At 43.6% G+C, this 13,467-nt stretch overlaps 1 protein-coding gene and 42 non-coding genes across 43 annotated transcripts in view; 1 reads left to right on the top strand and 42 right to left on the bottom strand.

Moving 5' to 3' along the window:
• ccdc18 (coiled-coil domain containing 18) overlaps positions 1-13,467 on the top strand; it is a 74,831-nt gene that overhangs the window by 51,708 nt on the left and 9,656 nt on the right. The window lies entirely within an intron of this gene.
• trnal-cag (transfer RNA leucine (anticodon CAG)) lies at positions 109-191 on the bottom strand. The gene has a single exon. It is a non-coding gene; the product is annotated as a tRNA-Leu (tRNA).
• On the bottom strand, positions 348-430 carry trnal-cag (transfer RNA leucine (anticodon CAG)). Its single transcript has one exon. It is a non-coding gene; the product is annotated as a tRNA-Leu (tRNA).
• On the bottom strand, positions 575-657 carry trnal-cag (transfer RNA leucine (anticodon CAG)). Its single transcript has one exon. It is a non-coding gene; the product is annotated as a tRNA-Leu (tRNA).
• Positions 1,040-1,122, bottom strand: trnal-cag (transfer RNA leucine (anticodon CAG)). Its single transcript has one exon. It is a non-coding gene; the product is annotated as a tRNA-Leu (tRNA).
• Positions 1,268-1,350, bottom strand: trnal-cag (transfer RNA leucine (anticodon CAG)). The gene has a single exon. It is a non-coding gene; the product is annotated as a tRNA-Leu (tRNA).
• On the bottom strand, positions 1,493-1,575 carry trnal-cag (transfer RNA leucine (anticodon CAG)). The gene has a single exon. It is a non-coding gene; the product is annotated as a tRNA-Leu (tRNA).
• Positions 1,721-1,803, bottom strand: trnal-cag (transfer RNA leucine (anticodon CAG)). The gene has a single exon. It is a non-coding gene; the product is annotated as a tRNA-Leu (tRNA).
• Positions 1,949-2,031, bottom strand: trnal-cag (transfer RNA leucine (anticodon CAG)). The gene has a single exon. It is a non-coding gene; the product is annotated as a tRNA-Leu (tRNA).
• On the bottom strand, positions 2,188-2,270 carry trnal-cag (transfer RNA leucine (anticodon CAG)). The gene has a single exon. It is a non-coding gene; the product is annotated as a tRNA-Leu (tRNA).
• trnal-cag (transfer RNA leucine (anticodon CAG)) lies at positions 2,427-2,509 on the bottom strand. The gene has a single exon. It is a non-coding gene; the product is annotated as a tRNA-Leu (tRNA).
• Positions 2,666-2,748, bottom strand: trnal-cag (transfer RNA leucine (anticodon CAG)). The gene has a single exon. It is a non-coding gene; the product is annotated as a tRNA-Leu (tRNA).
• trnal-cag (transfer RNA leucine (anticodon CAG)) lies at positions 2,965-3,047 on the bottom strand. The gene has a single exon. It is a non-coding gene; the product is annotated as a tRNA-Leu (tRNA).
• On the bottom strand, positions 3,204-3,286 carry trnal-cag (transfer RNA leucine (anticodon CAG)). The gene has a single exon. It is a non-coding gene; the product is annotated as a tRNA-Leu (tRNA).
• Positions 4,148-4,230, bottom strand: trnal-cag (transfer RNA leucine (anticodon CAG)). Its single transcript has one exon. It is a non-coding gene; the product is annotated as a tRNA-Leu (tRNA).
• trnal-cag (transfer RNA leucine (anticodon CAG)) lies at positions 4,603-4,685 on the bottom strand. Its single transcript has one exon. It is a non-coding gene; the product is annotated as a tRNA-Leu (tRNA).
• Positions 4,842-4,924, bottom strand: trnal-cag (transfer RNA leucine (anticodon CAG)). Its single transcript has one exon. It is a non-coding gene; the product is annotated as a tRNA-Leu (tRNA).
• On the bottom strand, positions 5,069-5,151 carry trnal-cag (transfer RNA leucine (anticodon CAG)). The gene has a single exon. It is a non-coding gene; the product is annotated as a tRNA-Leu (tRNA).
• trnal-cag (transfer RNA leucine (anticodon CAG)) lies at positions 5,308-5,390 on the bottom strand. Its single transcript has one exon. It is a non-coding gene; the product is annotated as a tRNA-Leu (tRNA).
• trnal-cag (transfer RNA leucine (anticodon CAG)) lies at positions 5,547-5,629 on the bottom strand. Its single transcript has one exon. It is a non-coding gene; the product is annotated as a tRNA-Leu (tRNA).
• trnal-uag (transfer RNA leucine (anticodon UAG)) lies at positions 5,774-5,856 on the bottom strand. Its single transcript has one exon. It is a non-coding gene; the product is annotated as a tRNA-Leu (tRNA).
• On the bottom strand, positions 6,001-6,083 carry trnal-cag (transfer RNA leucine (anticodon CAG)). Its single transcript has one exon. It is a non-coding gene; the product is annotated as a tRNA-Leu (tRNA).
• trnal-cag (transfer RNA leucine (anticodon CAG)) lies at positions 6,228-6,312 on the bottom strand. The gene has a single exon. It is a non-coding gene; the product is annotated as a tRNA-Leu (tRNA).
• Positions 6,378-6,460, bottom strand: trnal-cag (transfer RNA leucine (anticodon CAG)). Its single transcript has one exon. It is a non-coding gene; the product is annotated as a tRNA-Leu (tRNA).
• trnal-cag (transfer RNA leucine (anticodon CAG)) lies at positions 6,617-6,699 on the bottom strand. The gene has a single exon. It is a non-coding gene; the product is annotated as a tRNA-Leu (tRNA).
• trnal-cag (transfer RNA leucine (anticodon CAG)) lies at positions 6,844-6,926 on the bottom strand. Its single transcript has one exon. It is a non-coding gene; the product is annotated as a tRNA-Leu (tRNA).
• On the bottom strand, positions 7,071-7,153 carry trnal-uag (transfer RNA leucine (anticodon UAG)). Its single transcript has one exon. It is a non-coding gene; the product is annotated as a tRNA-Leu (tRNA).
• trnal-cag (transfer RNA leucine (anticodon CAG)) lies at positions 7,310-7,392 on the bottom strand. The gene has a single exon. It is a non-coding gene; the product is annotated as a tRNA-Leu (tRNA).
• trnal-uag (transfer RNA leucine (anticodon UAG)) lies at positions 7,537-7,619 on the bottom strand. The gene has a single exon. It is a non-coding gene; the product is annotated as a tRNA-Leu (tRNA).
• Positions 7,974-8,058, bottom strand: trnal-cag (transfer RNA leucine (anticodon CAG)). Its single transcript has one exon. It is a non-coding gene; the product is annotated as a tRNA-Leu (tRNA).
• trnal-cag (transfer RNA leucine (anticodon CAG)) lies at positions 8,124-8,206 on the bottom strand. The gene has a single exon. It is a non-coding gene; the product is annotated as a tRNA-Leu (tRNA).
• Positions 8,363-8,445, bottom strand: trnal-cag (transfer RNA leucine (anticodon CAG)). The gene has a single exon. It is a non-coding gene; the product is annotated as a tRNA-Leu (tRNA).
• On the bottom strand, positions 8,590-8,672 carry trnal-cag (transfer RNA leucine (anticodon CAG)). The gene has a single exon. It is a non-coding gene; the product is annotated as a tRNA-Leu (tRNA).
• Positions 9,067-9,149, bottom strand: trnal-cag (transfer RNA leucine (anticodon CAG)). The gene has a single exon. It is a non-coding gene; the product is annotated as a tRNA-Leu (tRNA).
• Positions 9,531-9,613, bottom strand: trnal-cag (transfer RNA leucine (anticodon CAG)). Its single transcript has one exon. It is a non-coding gene; the product is annotated as a tRNA-Leu (tRNA).
• On the bottom strand, positions 9,866-9,948 carry trnal-cag (transfer RNA leucine (anticodon CAG)). Its single transcript has one exon. It is a non-coding gene; the product is annotated as a tRNA-Leu (tRNA).
• Positions 10,093-10,175, bottom strand: trnal-cag (transfer RNA leucine (anticodon CAG)). The gene has a single exon. It is a non-coding gene; the product is annotated as a tRNA-Leu (tRNA).
• On the bottom strand, positions 10,332-10,414 carry trnal-cag (transfer RNA leucine (anticodon CAG)). Its single transcript has one exon. It is a non-coding gene; the product is annotated as a tRNA-Leu (tRNA).
• On the bottom strand, positions 10,559-10,641 carry trnal-cag (transfer RNA leucine (anticodon CAG)). The gene has a single exon. It is a non-coding gene; the product is annotated as a tRNA-Leu (tRNA).
• Positions 10,786-10,868, bottom strand: trnal-cag (transfer RNA leucine (anticodon CAG)). Its single transcript has one exon. It is a non-coding gene; the product is annotated as a tRNA-Leu (tRNA).
• On the bottom strand, positions 12,588-12,670 carry trnal-cag (transfer RNA leucine (anticodon CAG)). The gene has a single exon. It is a non-coding gene; the product is annotated as a tRNA-Leu (tRNA).
• trnal-uag (transfer RNA leucine (anticodon UAG)) lies at positions 12,827-12,909 on the bottom strand. Its single transcript has one exon. It is a non-coding gene; the product is annotated as a tRNA-Leu (tRNA).
• On the bottom strand, positions 13,055-13,143 carry trnal-cag (transfer RNA leucine (anticodon CAG)). The gene has a single exon. It is a non-coding gene; the product is annotated as a tRNA-Leu (tRNA).

Here is a 13,467-nt window from a genome sequence, read left to right as displayed (position 1 = left end):
TACTAGTTTTTTCAGCTTGCAAAGTTATTCTTGGAACTGTTTGATTAATTGGTTCAACGTAGACAGACAATTTATCCATCCAGTCAGGGTCGCTAGTTAAAATTCTTCTGTCAGAAGTGGGATTCAAACCCACGCCTCCACTGGAGACTGCGACCTGAACGCAGCGCCTTAGACCACTCGGTCATCCTGACACTTTGTAGTGTTTGATAACTCTTCACTGGTTGCTTTATTTGTTTTATCAGCTTGCAAGAAGTTTCTTGGTGCAGTTTGTTTAATTGGTTCTGGCATTGGTTTAAGGTAGATAGACAATTCATCCATCCAGTCAGGGTAACTAGTTAAATTTCTTCTGTCAGAAGTGGGATTCGAACCCACGCCTCCAGTGGAGACTGCAACCTGAACGCAGCGCCTTAGACCGCTCGGCCATCCTGACACGTTGAAAAGTTTGATAACTCCTCACTGGTTGGTTTATTAGTTTTGTCAGCTTGCAAAGTTATTCTTGGTACTGTTTGATTAATTGGTTCAACGGAGATAGACAATTCATCCATCCAGTCAGGGTCGCTAGTTAAAATTCTTCTGTCAGAAGTGGGATTCGAACCCACGCCTCCAGTGGAGACTGCGACCTGAACGCAGCACCTTAGACCGCTCGGCCATCCTGACACGTTGAAGAGTTTGATAACTCCTCACTGGTTTGTTTATTAGTTTTGTCAGCTTTCAAAGTTATTCTTGGTACTGTTTGATTAATTGGTTCAACGTAGATAGACAATTTATCCATCCAGTCAGGGTCGCGAGTTAAAATTCTTCTGTCAGAAGTGGGATTCAACCCTCGCCTCCAGTGGAGACTGCGACCTGAACGCAGCGCCTTAGACCGCTCGGCCATCCTGACACGTTGAAGAGTTTGATAACTCCTCACTGGTTGGTTTATTAGTTTTATCAGCTTGCAACAAGTTTCTTGGTACTGTTTGTTTAATTGGTTCTGGCATTGGTTTAAGGTCGATAGACAATTCATCCATCCAGTCAGGGTAACTAGTTAAATTTCTTCTGTCAGAAGTGGGATTCGAACCCACGCCTCCAGTGGAGACTGCGACCTGAACACAGCGCCTTAGACCGCTCGGCCATCCTGACACGTTGAAGAGTTTGATAACTCCTCACTGGTTGGTTTACTAGTTTTTTTCAGCTTGCAAAGTTATTCTTGGAACTGTTTGATTAATTGGTTCAACGTAGATAGATAATTTATCCATCCAGTCAGGGTCGCTAGTTAAAATTCTTCTGTCAGAAGTGGGATTCGAACCGACGCCTCCAGTGGAGACTGCGACCTGAACGCAGCGCCTTAGACCACTCGGTCATCCTGACACTTTGAAGTGTTTGATAACTCTTCACTGGTTGGTTTATTTTATCAGCTTGCACTGCTGGTACTGTTTAATTGGTTCTTGCATTGGTTTCAGGTCGATAGACAATTTATCCATCCACTCAGGGTCGCTAGTCAAAATTCTTCTGTCAGAAGTGGGATTCGAACCCACGCCTCCAGTGGAGACTGCGACCTGAACGCAGCGCCTTAGACCGCTCGGCCATCCTGACACGTTGAAGAATTTGATAACTCCTCACTGGTTGGTTTACTAGTTTTTTTCAGCTTGCAAAGTTATTCTTGGAACTGTTTGATTAATTGGTTCAACGTAGATAGAAAATTCATCCATCCAGTCAGGGTAACTAGTTAAATTTCTTCTGTCAGAAGTGGGATTCGAACCCACGCCTCCAGTGGAGACTGCGACCTGAACACAGCGCCTTAGACCGCTCGGCCATCCTGACACGTTGAAGAGTTTGATAACTCCTCACTGGTTGGTTTACTAGTTTTTTTCAGCTTGCAAAGTTATTCTTGGAACTGTTTGATTAATTGGTTCAACGTAGATAGATAATTTATCCATCCAGTCAGGGTCGCTAGTTAAAATTCTTCTGTCAGAAGTGGGATTCGAACCGACGCCTCCAGTGGAGACTGCGACCTGAACGCAGCGCCTTAGACCACTCGGTCATCCTGACACTTTGTAGTGTCTGATAACTCTTCACTGGTTGCTTTATTAGTTTTATCAGCTTGCAACAAGTTTCTTTGTACTGTTTGTTTAATTGGTTCTGGCATTGGTTTAAGGTCAATAGACCATTCATCCATCCAGTTTTATCAGCTTGCAACATTTCTTCTGTCAGAAGTGGGATTCGAACCCACGCCTCCAGGGGAGACTGCAAACTGAAAGCAGCGCCTTCTACCGCTCGGCAATCCTGACACGTTCAAGTTTTTGATAACTCTTCACTGGTTGGTGTATTAGTTTTATCAGCTTGCACAGTGTTTCTTGGTACTGTTTGTTTAATTGGTTCTTGCATTGGTTTAAGGTAGATAGACAATTTATCCATCCAGTCAGGGTCGCAAGTTAAAATTCTTCTGTCAGAAGTGGGATTCGAACCCTCGCCTCCAGTGGAGACTGCGACCTGAACGCAGCGCCTTAGACCGCTCGGCCATCCTGACACGTTGAAGAGTTTGATAACTCCTCACTGGTTGGTTTATTAGTTTTATCAGCTTGCAACTAGTTTATTGGTACTGTATGTTTAATTGGTTCTGGCATTGGTTTAAGGTCGATAGACAATTCATCCATCCAGTCAGGGTAACTAGTTAAATTTCTTCTGTCAGAAGTGGGATTCGAACCCACGCCTCCAGTGGAGACTGCAACCTGAACGCAGCGCCTTAGACCGCTCGGCCATCCTGACACGTTGAAAAGTTTGATAACTCCTCACTGGTTGGTTTATTAGTTTTGTCAGCTTGCAAAGTTATTCTTGGTACTGTTTGATTAATTAGTTCAACGTAGAGAGACAATTTCAAGTTCAAGTGCTTGATAACACTTCACTGGTTGGTTTACTAGTTTTTTCAGCTTGCAAAGTTAGACAATTTATCCATCCAGTCAGGGTCGCTAGTTAAAAGTCTTCTGTCAGAAGTGGGATTCGAACCCACGCCTCCAGTGGAGACTCCGACCTGAACACAGCGCCTTAGACCACTCGGTCATCCTGACACTTTGTAGTGTCTGATAACTCTTCACTGGTTGCTTTATTAGTTTTATCAGCTTGCAACAAGTTTCTTTGTACTGTTTGTTTAATTGGTTCTGGCATTGGTTTAAGGTCAATAGACCATTCATCCATCCAGTTTTATCAGCTTGCAACATTTCTTCTGTCAGAAGTGGGATTCGAACCCACGCCTCCAGTGGAGACTGCGACCTGAACGCAGCGCCTTAGACCGCTCGGCCATCCTGACACGTTGAAGAGTTTGATAACTCCTCACTGGTTGGTTTATTAGTTTTGTCAGCTTGCAAAGTTATTCTTGGTACTGTTTGATTAATTGGTTCAACGTAGAGAGGCAATTTATCCATCCAGTCAGGGTCGCTAGTTAAAATTCTTCTGTCAGATGTGGGATTCGAACCGACGCCTCCAGTGGAGACTGCGACCTGAACACAGCGCCTTAGACCGCTCGTCCATCCTAACATGTTCAAGTGCTTGATAACACTTCACTGGTTGGTTTACTAGTTTTTTCAGCTTGCAAAGTTATTCTTGCACAGTGTTTCTTGGTACTGTTTGTTTAATTGGTTCTTGCATTGGTTTCAGGTCTATAGACAATTTATCCATCCTTTCAGGGTCGCTAGTCAAAATTCTTCTGTCAGAAGTGGGATTCTAACCAACGCCTCCAGGGGAGACTACAAACTGAAGGCAGCGCCTTCTACCGCTCTGCCATCCTGACACGTTTAAGTTTTTGATAACTCTTCACTGGTTGGTTTATTAGTTTTATCAGCTTGCACAGTGTTTCTTGGTAGTGTTTGTTTAATTGGTTCTTGCATTGGTTTAAGGTTGATGGACAATTCATCCATCCAGTCAGGATAACTAATTAAAATAATTCTGTCAGAAGTGGGATTCCAACCCACGCCTCCAATGGAGACTGTAACCTGAACGCAGTGCCTGAGACCGCTCTGCCATCCTGACACGTTGAAGTGTTTGATAACTCTTCACTGGTTGGTTTATTTTATCAGCTTGCACTGCTGGTACTGTTTAATTGGTTCTTGCATTGGTTTCAGGTCGATAGACAATTTATCCATCCACTCAGGGTCGCTAGTCAAAATTCTTCTGTCAGAAGTGGGATTCGAACCCACACCTCCAGTGGAGACTGCGACCTGAACGCAGCGCCTTAGACCGCTCGGCCATCCTGACACGTTGAAGAGTTTGATAACTCCTCACTGGTTGGTTTACTAGTTTTTTTCAGCTTGCAAAGTTATTCTTGGAACTGTTTGATTAATTGGTTCAACGTAGATAGATAATTTATCCATCCAGTCAGGGTCGCTAGTTAAAATTCTTCTGTCAGAAGTGGGATTCGAACCGACGCCTCCAGTGGAGACTGCGACCTGAACACAGCGCCTTAGACCGCTCGTCCATCCTAACATGTTCAAGTGCTTGATAACACTTCGCTGGTTGGTTTACTAGTTTTTTCAGCTTGCAAAGTTATTCTTGGAACTGTTTGATTAATTGGTTCAACGTAGACAGACAATTTATCCATCCAGTCAGGGTCGCTAGTTAAAATTCTTCTGTCAGAAGTGGGTTTCAAACCCACGCCTCCACTGGAGACTGCGACCTGAACGCAGCGCCTTAGACCACTCGGTCATCCTGACACTTTGTAGTGTTTGATAACTCTTCACTGGTTGCTTTATTTGTTTTATCAGCTTGCAAGAAGTTTCTTGGTACAGTTTGTTTAATTGGTTCTGGCATTGGTTTAAGGTAGATAGACAATTCATCCATCCAGTCAGGGTAACTAGTTAAATTTCTTCTGTCAGAAGTGGGATTCGAACCCACGCCTCCAGTGGAGACTGCAACCTGAACGCAGCGCCTTAGACCTCTCGTCCATCCTGACACGTTGAAAAGTTTGATAACTCCTCACTGGTTGGTTTATTAGTTTTGTCAGCTTGCAAAGTTATTCTTGGTACTGTTTGATTAATTGGTTCAACGGAGATAGACAATTCATCCATCCAGTCAGGGTCGCTAGTTAAAATTCTTCTGTCAGAAGTGGGATTCGAACCCACGCCTCCAAGGGAGACTGCAAACTGAAAGCAGCGCCTTCTACCGCTCGGCAATCCTGACACGTTCAAGTTTTTGATAACTCTTCACTGGTTGGTGTATTAGTTTTATCAGCTTGCACAGTGTTTCTTGGCACTGTTTGTTTAATTGGTTCTTGCATTGGTTTAACGTAGATAGACAATTTATCCATCCAGTCAGGGTCGCTAGTTGAAATTCTTCTGTCAGAAGTGGGATTCGAACCCACGCCTCCAGTGGAGACTGCGACCTGAACGCAGCGCCTTAGACCGCTCGGCCATCCTGACATGTTGAAGAGTTTGATAACTCCTCACTGGTTGGTTTATTAGTTTTATCAGCTTGCAACAAGTTTCTTGGTACTGTTTGTTTAATTGGTTCTGGCATTGGTTTAAGGTCGATAGACAATTCATCCATCCAGTCAGGGTAACTAGTTAAATTTCTTCTGTCAGAAGTGGGATTCGAACCCACGCCTCCAGTGGAGACTGCGACCTGAAAGCAGCGCCTTAGACCGCTCGGCCATCCTGACACGTTGAAGAGTTTGATAACTCCTCACTGGTTGGTTTATTAGTTTTGTCAGCTTGCAAAGTTATTCTTGGTACTGTTTGATCAATTGGTTCAACATAGAGAGGCAATTTATCCATCCAGTCAGGGTCGCTAGTTAAAAGTCTTCTGTCTGAAGTGGGATTAGAACCCACGCCTCCAGTGGAGACTGCGACCTAAGCGCAGCGCCTTAGACCGCTCGGCCATCCTGACATGTTCAAGTGCTTGATAACACTTCACTGGTTGGTTTACTAGTTTTTTCAGCTTGCAAAGTTATTCTTGGAACTGTTTGATTAATTGGTTCAACGTCGATAGACAATTTATCCATCCAGTCAGGGTCGCTAGTTAAAATTCTTCTGTCAAAAGTGGGATTTGAACCCACGCCTCCAGTGGAGACTGCGACCTGAACGCAGCCCCTTAGACCGCTCAGCCATCCTGACATGTTGACGTGTTTGATTACACTTCACTGGTTGTTTTATTAGTTTTATCAGCTTGCACTGTGCTTGGTGGTACTGTTTGTTTAATTAGTTCAACAGATAAAGACAATTTATCCATCCAGTCAGGGTCGCTAGTTAAAATTCTTCTGTCAGAAGTGGGATTCGAACCCACGCCTCCAGTGGAGACCGCGACCTGAATGCAGCGCCTTAGACCACTCGGCCATCCTGAGACTTCGAAGTGTTTGATAACTCTTCACTGGTTGGTTTATTAGTTTTATCAGCTTGCAACATTTCTTCTGTCAGAAGTGGGATTCGAACCCACGCCTCCAAGGGAGACTGCAAACTGAAAGCAGCGCCTTCTACCGCTCGGCAATCCTGACACGTTCAAGTTTTTGATAACTCTTCACTGGTTGGTGTATTAGTTTTATCAGCTTGCACAGTGTTTCTTGGTACTGTTTGTTTAATTGGTTCTTGCATTGGTTTAAGGTAGACAGACAATTTATCCATCCAGTCAGGGCCGCTAGTTAAAATTCTGCTGTCAGAAGTGGGATTCGAACCGACGCCTCCAGTGGAGACTGCGACCTGAACACAGCGCCTTGGACCGCTCAGCCATCCTGACATGTTCAAGTGCTTGATAACACTTCACTGGTTGTTTTATTAGTTTTATCAGCTTGCACTGTGCTTGGTGGTACTGTTTGTTTAATTAGTTCAACGGAGAAAGACAATTTATCCATCCAGTCAGGGTCGCTAGTTAAAATTCTTCTGTCAGAAGTGGGATTCGAACCCACGCCTCCAGTGGAGACTGCGACCTGAACGCAGCGCCTTAGACCGCTCGGCCATCCTGACACGTTGAAGAGTTTGATAACTCCTCACTGGTTGGTTTATTAGTTTTGTCAGCTTGCAAAGTTATTCTTGGTACTGTTTGATTAATTGGTTCAACGTAGAGAGACAATTTATCCATCCAGTCAGGGTCGCTGGTTAAAAGTCTTCTGTCAGAAGTGGGATTAGAACCCACGCCTCCAGTGGAGACTGCGACCTAAACGCAGCGCCTTGGACCGCTCAGCCATCCTGACATGTTCAAGTGCTTGATAACACTTCACTGGTTGGTTTATTAGTTTTATCAGCTTGCAACAAGTTTCTTGGTACTGTTTGTTTAATTGGTTCTGGCATTGGTTTAAGGTCGATAGACAATTCATCCATCCAGTCAGGGTAACTAGTTAAATTTCTTCTGTCAGAAGTGGGATTCGAACCCACGCCTCCAGTGGAGACTGCGACCTGAACGCAGCGCCTTAGACCGCTCGGCCATCCTGACACGTTGAAGAGTTTGATAACTCCTCACTAGTTGGTTTATTAGTTTTGTCAGCTTGCAAAGTTATTCTTGGTACTGTTTGATTAATTGGTTCAACATAGAGAGGCAATTTATCCATCCAGTCAGGGTCGCTAGTTAAAAGTCTTCTGTCTGAAGTGGGATTAGAACCCACGCCTCCAGTGGAGACTGCGACCTAAGCGCAGCGCCTTAGACCGCTCGGCCATCCTGACATGTTCAAGTGCTTGATAACACTTCACTGGTTGGTTTACTAGTTTTTTCAGCTTGCAAAGTTATTCTTGGAACTGTTTGATTAATTGGTTCAACGTCGATAGACAATTTATCCATCCAGTCAGGGTCGCTAGTTAAAATTCTTCTGTCAAAAGTGGGATTCGAACCCACGCCTCCAGTGGAGACTGCGACCTGAACGCAGCCATCCTGACATGTTGACGTGTTTGATTACACTTCACTGGTTGTTTTATTAGTTTTATCAGCTTGCACTGTGCTTGGTGGTACTGTTTGTTTAATTAGTTCAACAGATAAAGACAATTTATCCATCCAGTCAGGGTCGCTAGTTAAAATTCTTCTGTCAGAAGTGGGATTCGAACCCACGCCTCCAGTGGAGACCGCGACCTGAAAGCAGCGCCTTTGACCACTCGGCCATCCTGAGACTTCGAAGTGTTTGATAACTCTTCACTGGTTGGTTTATTAGTTTTATCAGCTTGCAACATTTCTTCTGTCAGAAGTGGGATTCGAACCCACGCCTCCAAGGGAGACTGCAAACTGAAAGCAGCGCCTTCTACCGCTCGGCAATCCTGACACGTTCAAGTTTTTGATAACTCTTCACTGGTTGGTGTATTAGTTTTATCAGCTTGCAAAGTGTTTCTTGGCACTGTTTGTTTAATTGGTTCTTGCATTGGTTTAAGGTAGACAGACAATTTATCCATCCAGTCAGGGCCGCTAGTTAAAATTCTTCTGTCAGAAGTGGGATTCGAACCGACGCCTCCAGTGGAGACTGCCACCTGAACACAGCGCCTTAGACCGCTCGGCCATCCTGACACAGTGAAGGGTTTGATAACTCTTCACTGGTTGGTTTATTAGTTTTATCAGCTTGCACAGTGTTTCCTGGTACTGTTTGTTTAATTTGTTCAACGTAGAAAGAAAATTTATCCATTCAGTCAGGGTCGCTAGTTAAAATACTTCTGTCAGAAGTGGGATTCAAACCCACGCCTCCACTGGAGACTGCGACCTGAACGCAGCGCCTTAGACCGCTCGGCCATCCTGACATGTTGAAATGTTTGTTAACTCTTCACTGGTTGGTTTATTAGTTTTATCAGCTTTCAACAAGTTTCTTGGTACTGTTTGTTTAATTGGTTCTGGCATTGGTTTAAGGTCAATAGACAATTAACCATCCTTTCAGGGTCGCTAGTCAAAATTCTTCTGTCAGAAGTGGGATTCTAACCAACGCCTCCAGGGGAGACTACAAACTGAAAGCAGCGCCTTCTACCGCTCTGCCATCCTGACACGTTTTAGTTTTTGATAACTCTTCACTGGTTGGTTTATTAGTTTTATCAGCTTGCACAGTGTTTCTTGGTACTGTTTGTTTAATTGGTTCTTGCATTGGTTTAAGGTTGATGGACAATTCATCCATCCAGTCAGGATAACTAATTAAAATAATTCTGTCAGAAGTGGGATTCGAACCCACGTCTCCAATGGAGACTGTAACCTGAACGCAGTGCCTGAGACCGCTCGGCCATCCTGACACGTTGAAGTGTTTGATAACTCTTCACTGGTTGGTTTATTTTATCAGCTTGCACTGCTGGTACTGTTTAATTGGTTCTTGCATTGGTTTCAGGTCGATAGACAATTTATCCATCCAGTCAGGGTCGCTAGTCAAAATTCTTCTGTCAGAAGTGTGATTTGAACCCACGCCTCCAGGGGAGACTGCAAACTGAAAGCAGCGCCTTCTACCGCTCGGCAATCCTGACACGTTCAAGTTTTTGATAACTCTTCACTGGTTGGTGTATTAGTTTTATCAGCTTGCACAGTGTTTTTTGGTACTGTTTGTTTAATTGGTTCTTGCATTGGTTTAAGGTCGATAGACAATTCATCCATCCAGTCAGGGTAACTAGTTAAAATTCTTCTGTCAGAAGTGGGATTCGAACCCACGCCTCCAGTGGAGACTGCGACCTGAACGCAGCGCCTTAGACCGCTCGGCCATCCTGACACATTCAAGTGCTTGATAACTCTTCACTGGTTGGTTCATTAGTTTTGTCAGCTTGCAAGGTTATTCTTGGAACTGTTTGATTAATTGGTTCAACAGAGATAGACAATTCATCCATCCAGTCAGGGTCGCTAGTTAAAATTCTTCTGTCAGAAGTTTTGACTCCTGGTACTGTTTGTTTAATTTATTCTTGCATTGGTTTAAGTTAGATAGACAATTTATCCATCCAGTCAGGGTAACTAGTTAAAATTCTTCTGTCAGAAGTGGAATTCGAACCCACGCCTCCAGTGGAGACTGCGACCTGAACGCAGCGCCTTAGACCGCTCGGCCATCCTGACATGTTGACGTGTTTGATTACACTTCACTGGTTGTTTTATTAGTTTTATCAGCTTGCACTGTGCTTGGTGGTACTGTTTGTTTAATTAGTTCAACGGAGAAAGACAATTTATCCATCCAGTCAGGGTCGCTAGTTAAAATTCTTCTGTCAGAAGTGGGATTCGAACCCACGCCTCCAGTGGAGACTGCGACCTGAACGCAGCGCCTTAGACCGCTCGGCCATCCTGACACATTGTAGAGTTTGATAACTCCTCACTGGTTGGTTTTTTAGTTTTATCAGCTTGCAACAAGTTTCTTGGTACTGTTTGTTTAATTGGTTCTGGCATTGGTTTAAGGTCGATAGACAATTCATCCATCCAGTCAGGGTAACTAGTTAAATTTCTTCTGTCAGAAGTGGGATTCGAACCCACGCCTACAGTGGAGACTGCGACCTGAACGCAGCGCCTTAGACCGCTCGGCCATCCTGACACGTTGAAGAGTTTGATAACTCCTCACTGGTTGGTTTATTAGTTTTGTCAGCTTGCAAAGTTATTCTTGGTACTGTTTGATCAATTGGTTCAACATAGAGAGGCAATTTATCCATCCAGTCAGGGTCGCTAGTTAAAAGTCTTCTGTCAGAAGTGGGATTCGAACCCACGCCTCCAGTGGAGACTGCGACCTGAACGCAGCGCCTTAGACCGCTCGGCCATCCTGACACGTTCAAGTGCTTGATAACACTTCACTGGTTGGTTTACTAGTTTTTTCAGCTTGCAAAGTTATTCTTGGAACTGTTTGATTAATTGGTTCAACGTCGATAGACAATTTATCCATCCAGTCAGGGTCGCTAGTTAAAATTCTTCTGTCAAAAGTGGGATTCGAACCCACGCCTCCAGTGGAGACTGCGACCTGAACGCAGCCCCTTCGACAGCTCAGCCATCCTGACATGTTTAAGTGCTTGATAACACTTCACTGGTTGGTTTATTAGTTTTATCAGCTTGCACAGTGTTTCCTGGTACTGTTTGTTTAATTTGTTCAACGTAGAAAGTAGGGGTGGGAATCTCTGACATGAGGCCGATTCGATATGTATCTCGATACACAAGTTGCGATTCGATTGAAAAACGATTATCTTTCAGAACAGAACGGTTCGATACGGTTCGATTAAGTTTGGGACCGATACAATTTTCGATTCGATACGATTAATTTCAATATTCAAAACTTATAGTGACATTTGTTGCTTGTAAACATTAATCTTAAAACACCACAAATTTTTACAGTATCTACAAATGTGTAAAAAAAGAACAACAACAATGTCTTATATATTTTTATATATTGAATCAATTATTTAAATGGACCGGAACAAAGGGCTGGGCGATATGACTGAAAAATTTATCAGTTTAAATATTTATTAGTTGTTATTGACAGTTATAATTGTTTTTTGTTTTTGTTTTTTAATTCAAAATCAGGATCAGGAAAACAAAAGGCTGATAATTCAATTTGAAATATAAATATTTAACCTTTAAAAAGACACCAACACAATTAAACAGAATATGTCCACATTGTGAAGTATTTCAGAAACATAAATTTAAGACATGAAATAAACCTACCGTCCAGCCAAAAGAAATATGAAGCCACCTTATGGAACAATAAATCTATCAAACACATTTTAACAACTTAATATGTCCAAAAATATTTCCAAAAGTGCATTTCCCTTTTTATTAATAATTTTTGTTTTTAACAATTTTTGTTTTTCTTTGCCATCACATTCATTTTTGGTTAATGTATGACATCTTTTTTGTTTTTTTAATCTGAGACACGATGATGACCACAGAATCACGACTGTTTGTTTTGTTTTTTGGGCTGTCGTTCATTTTGAGTTTGATGACGTAATTGCGGGCACTTCTCAGTTCCCTGCTGCTCATGCTAGTTGTGTATATTGACAGGGAGCCACAAACTGAGAAATGAGATACTTGCAGTGTGCTTTTAGCTTAGCTGGTGTGTTGGCTGTGGGACATACCTGTGTCGTTTGAATCCATGCATTGGATCGTCACGGGAGTTATTCTTTTTGGCTCGCGCGCAGTACCAACGCCGGCCCGGGACATACAAGTGCACCGAGAGGACTCGATAGCCATGGGAAATACCGAGATGTACGGCACCGGCTTCTGCTAACTGTCTCCATTTGTATGTTGTCACTCGTTGCGCGCGCGCGCGCCGTGTCGCGAGCACGGCGTTGACGGTAGGCGGCCCCCCTCCTCCCAAAAAAGGTGCGTAACGTCTTTGCATTATGTTTACAACATCCGGGGAATGAAGCGTCTCTGAGCGCTACTTTGCTAGCTCTCTGTAAACACGGAAGTAGCTTGAATAGTGCTGCTACTGAAATGTAAACAAAACAAGTAGAGCACGGTGCAGAACTCTTGCTATTGTTATGAAAACCATAAAGCCTCACTCACAACCGATTCACAGCAACGCGATATCCGGTCCACAGCTTTACAAGCAATGTATCTAAGGATTCCCGGCGGATTTTGTATCGGTTGACAATTCTGCTACCGATACGGCCGTTTAGCTCCCCTTGACGACCGATGGTTCGGTCGAATCGGTTTTTTGTCCCACCCCTAGTAGAAAGAAAATTTATCCATTCAGTCAGGGTCGCTAGTTAAAATACTTCTGTCAGAAGTGGGATTCAAACCCACGCCTCCACTGGAGACTTCGACCTGAACGCAGCGCCTTAGACCGCTCGGCCATCCTGACATGTTGAAGTGTTTGATAACTCTTCACTGGTTGGTTTATTAGTTTTATCAGCTTTCAACAAGTTTCTTGGTACTGTTTGTTTAATTGGTTCTGGCATTGGTTTAAGGTCAATAGACAATTCATCCATCCAGTCAGGGTAACTAGTTAAATTTCTTCTGTTAGAAGTGGGATTCGAACCCACGCCTCCAGTGGAGACTGCGACCTAAGCACAGCGCCTTAGACCGCTCGGCCATCCTGACATGTTCAAGTTCTTGATAACACTTCACTGGTTGGTTTACTAGTTTTTTCAGCTTGCAAAGTTATTCTTGGAACTGTTTGATTAATTGGTTCAACGTCGATAGATAATTTATCCATCCAGTCAGGGTCCGCTAGTTAAAATTCTTCTGTCAGAAGTGGGATTCAAACCCACGCCTCCAGTGGAGACTGCGACCTGAACGCAGCGCCTTAGCCTTAGACCGCTCGGCCATCCTGACACGTTGAAGGGTTTGATAACTCCTCACTGGTTGGTTTACTAGTTTTTTCAGCTTGCAAAGTTATTCTTGGAACTGTTTGATTAATTGGTTCAACGTAGATAGACAATTTATCCATCCAGTCAGGGTCGCTAGTTAAAATTCTTCTGTCAGAAGTGGGATTCTAACCAACGCCTCCAGGGGAGACTACAAACTGAAAGCAGCGCCTTCGACCGCTCTGCCATCCTGACACGTTTAAGTTTTTGATAACTCTTCACTGGTTGGTTTATTAGTTTTATCATCTTGCACAGTGTTTCTTGGTACTGTTTGTTTAATTGGTTCTTGCAT

The sequence above is a fragment of the Festucalex cinctus genome, chromosome 1, assembly GCF_051991245.1.
Source record: "Festucalex cinctus isolate MCC-2025b chromosome 1, RoL_Fcin_1.0, whole genome shotgun sequence".
NCBI lineage: Eukaryota > Metazoa > Chordata > Actinopteri > Syngnathiformes > Syngnathidae > Festucalex > Festucalex cinctus.
Note: the sequence above shows the minus strand (reverse complement) of the source record. Positions and strands in the feature narration are given on the sequence as shown.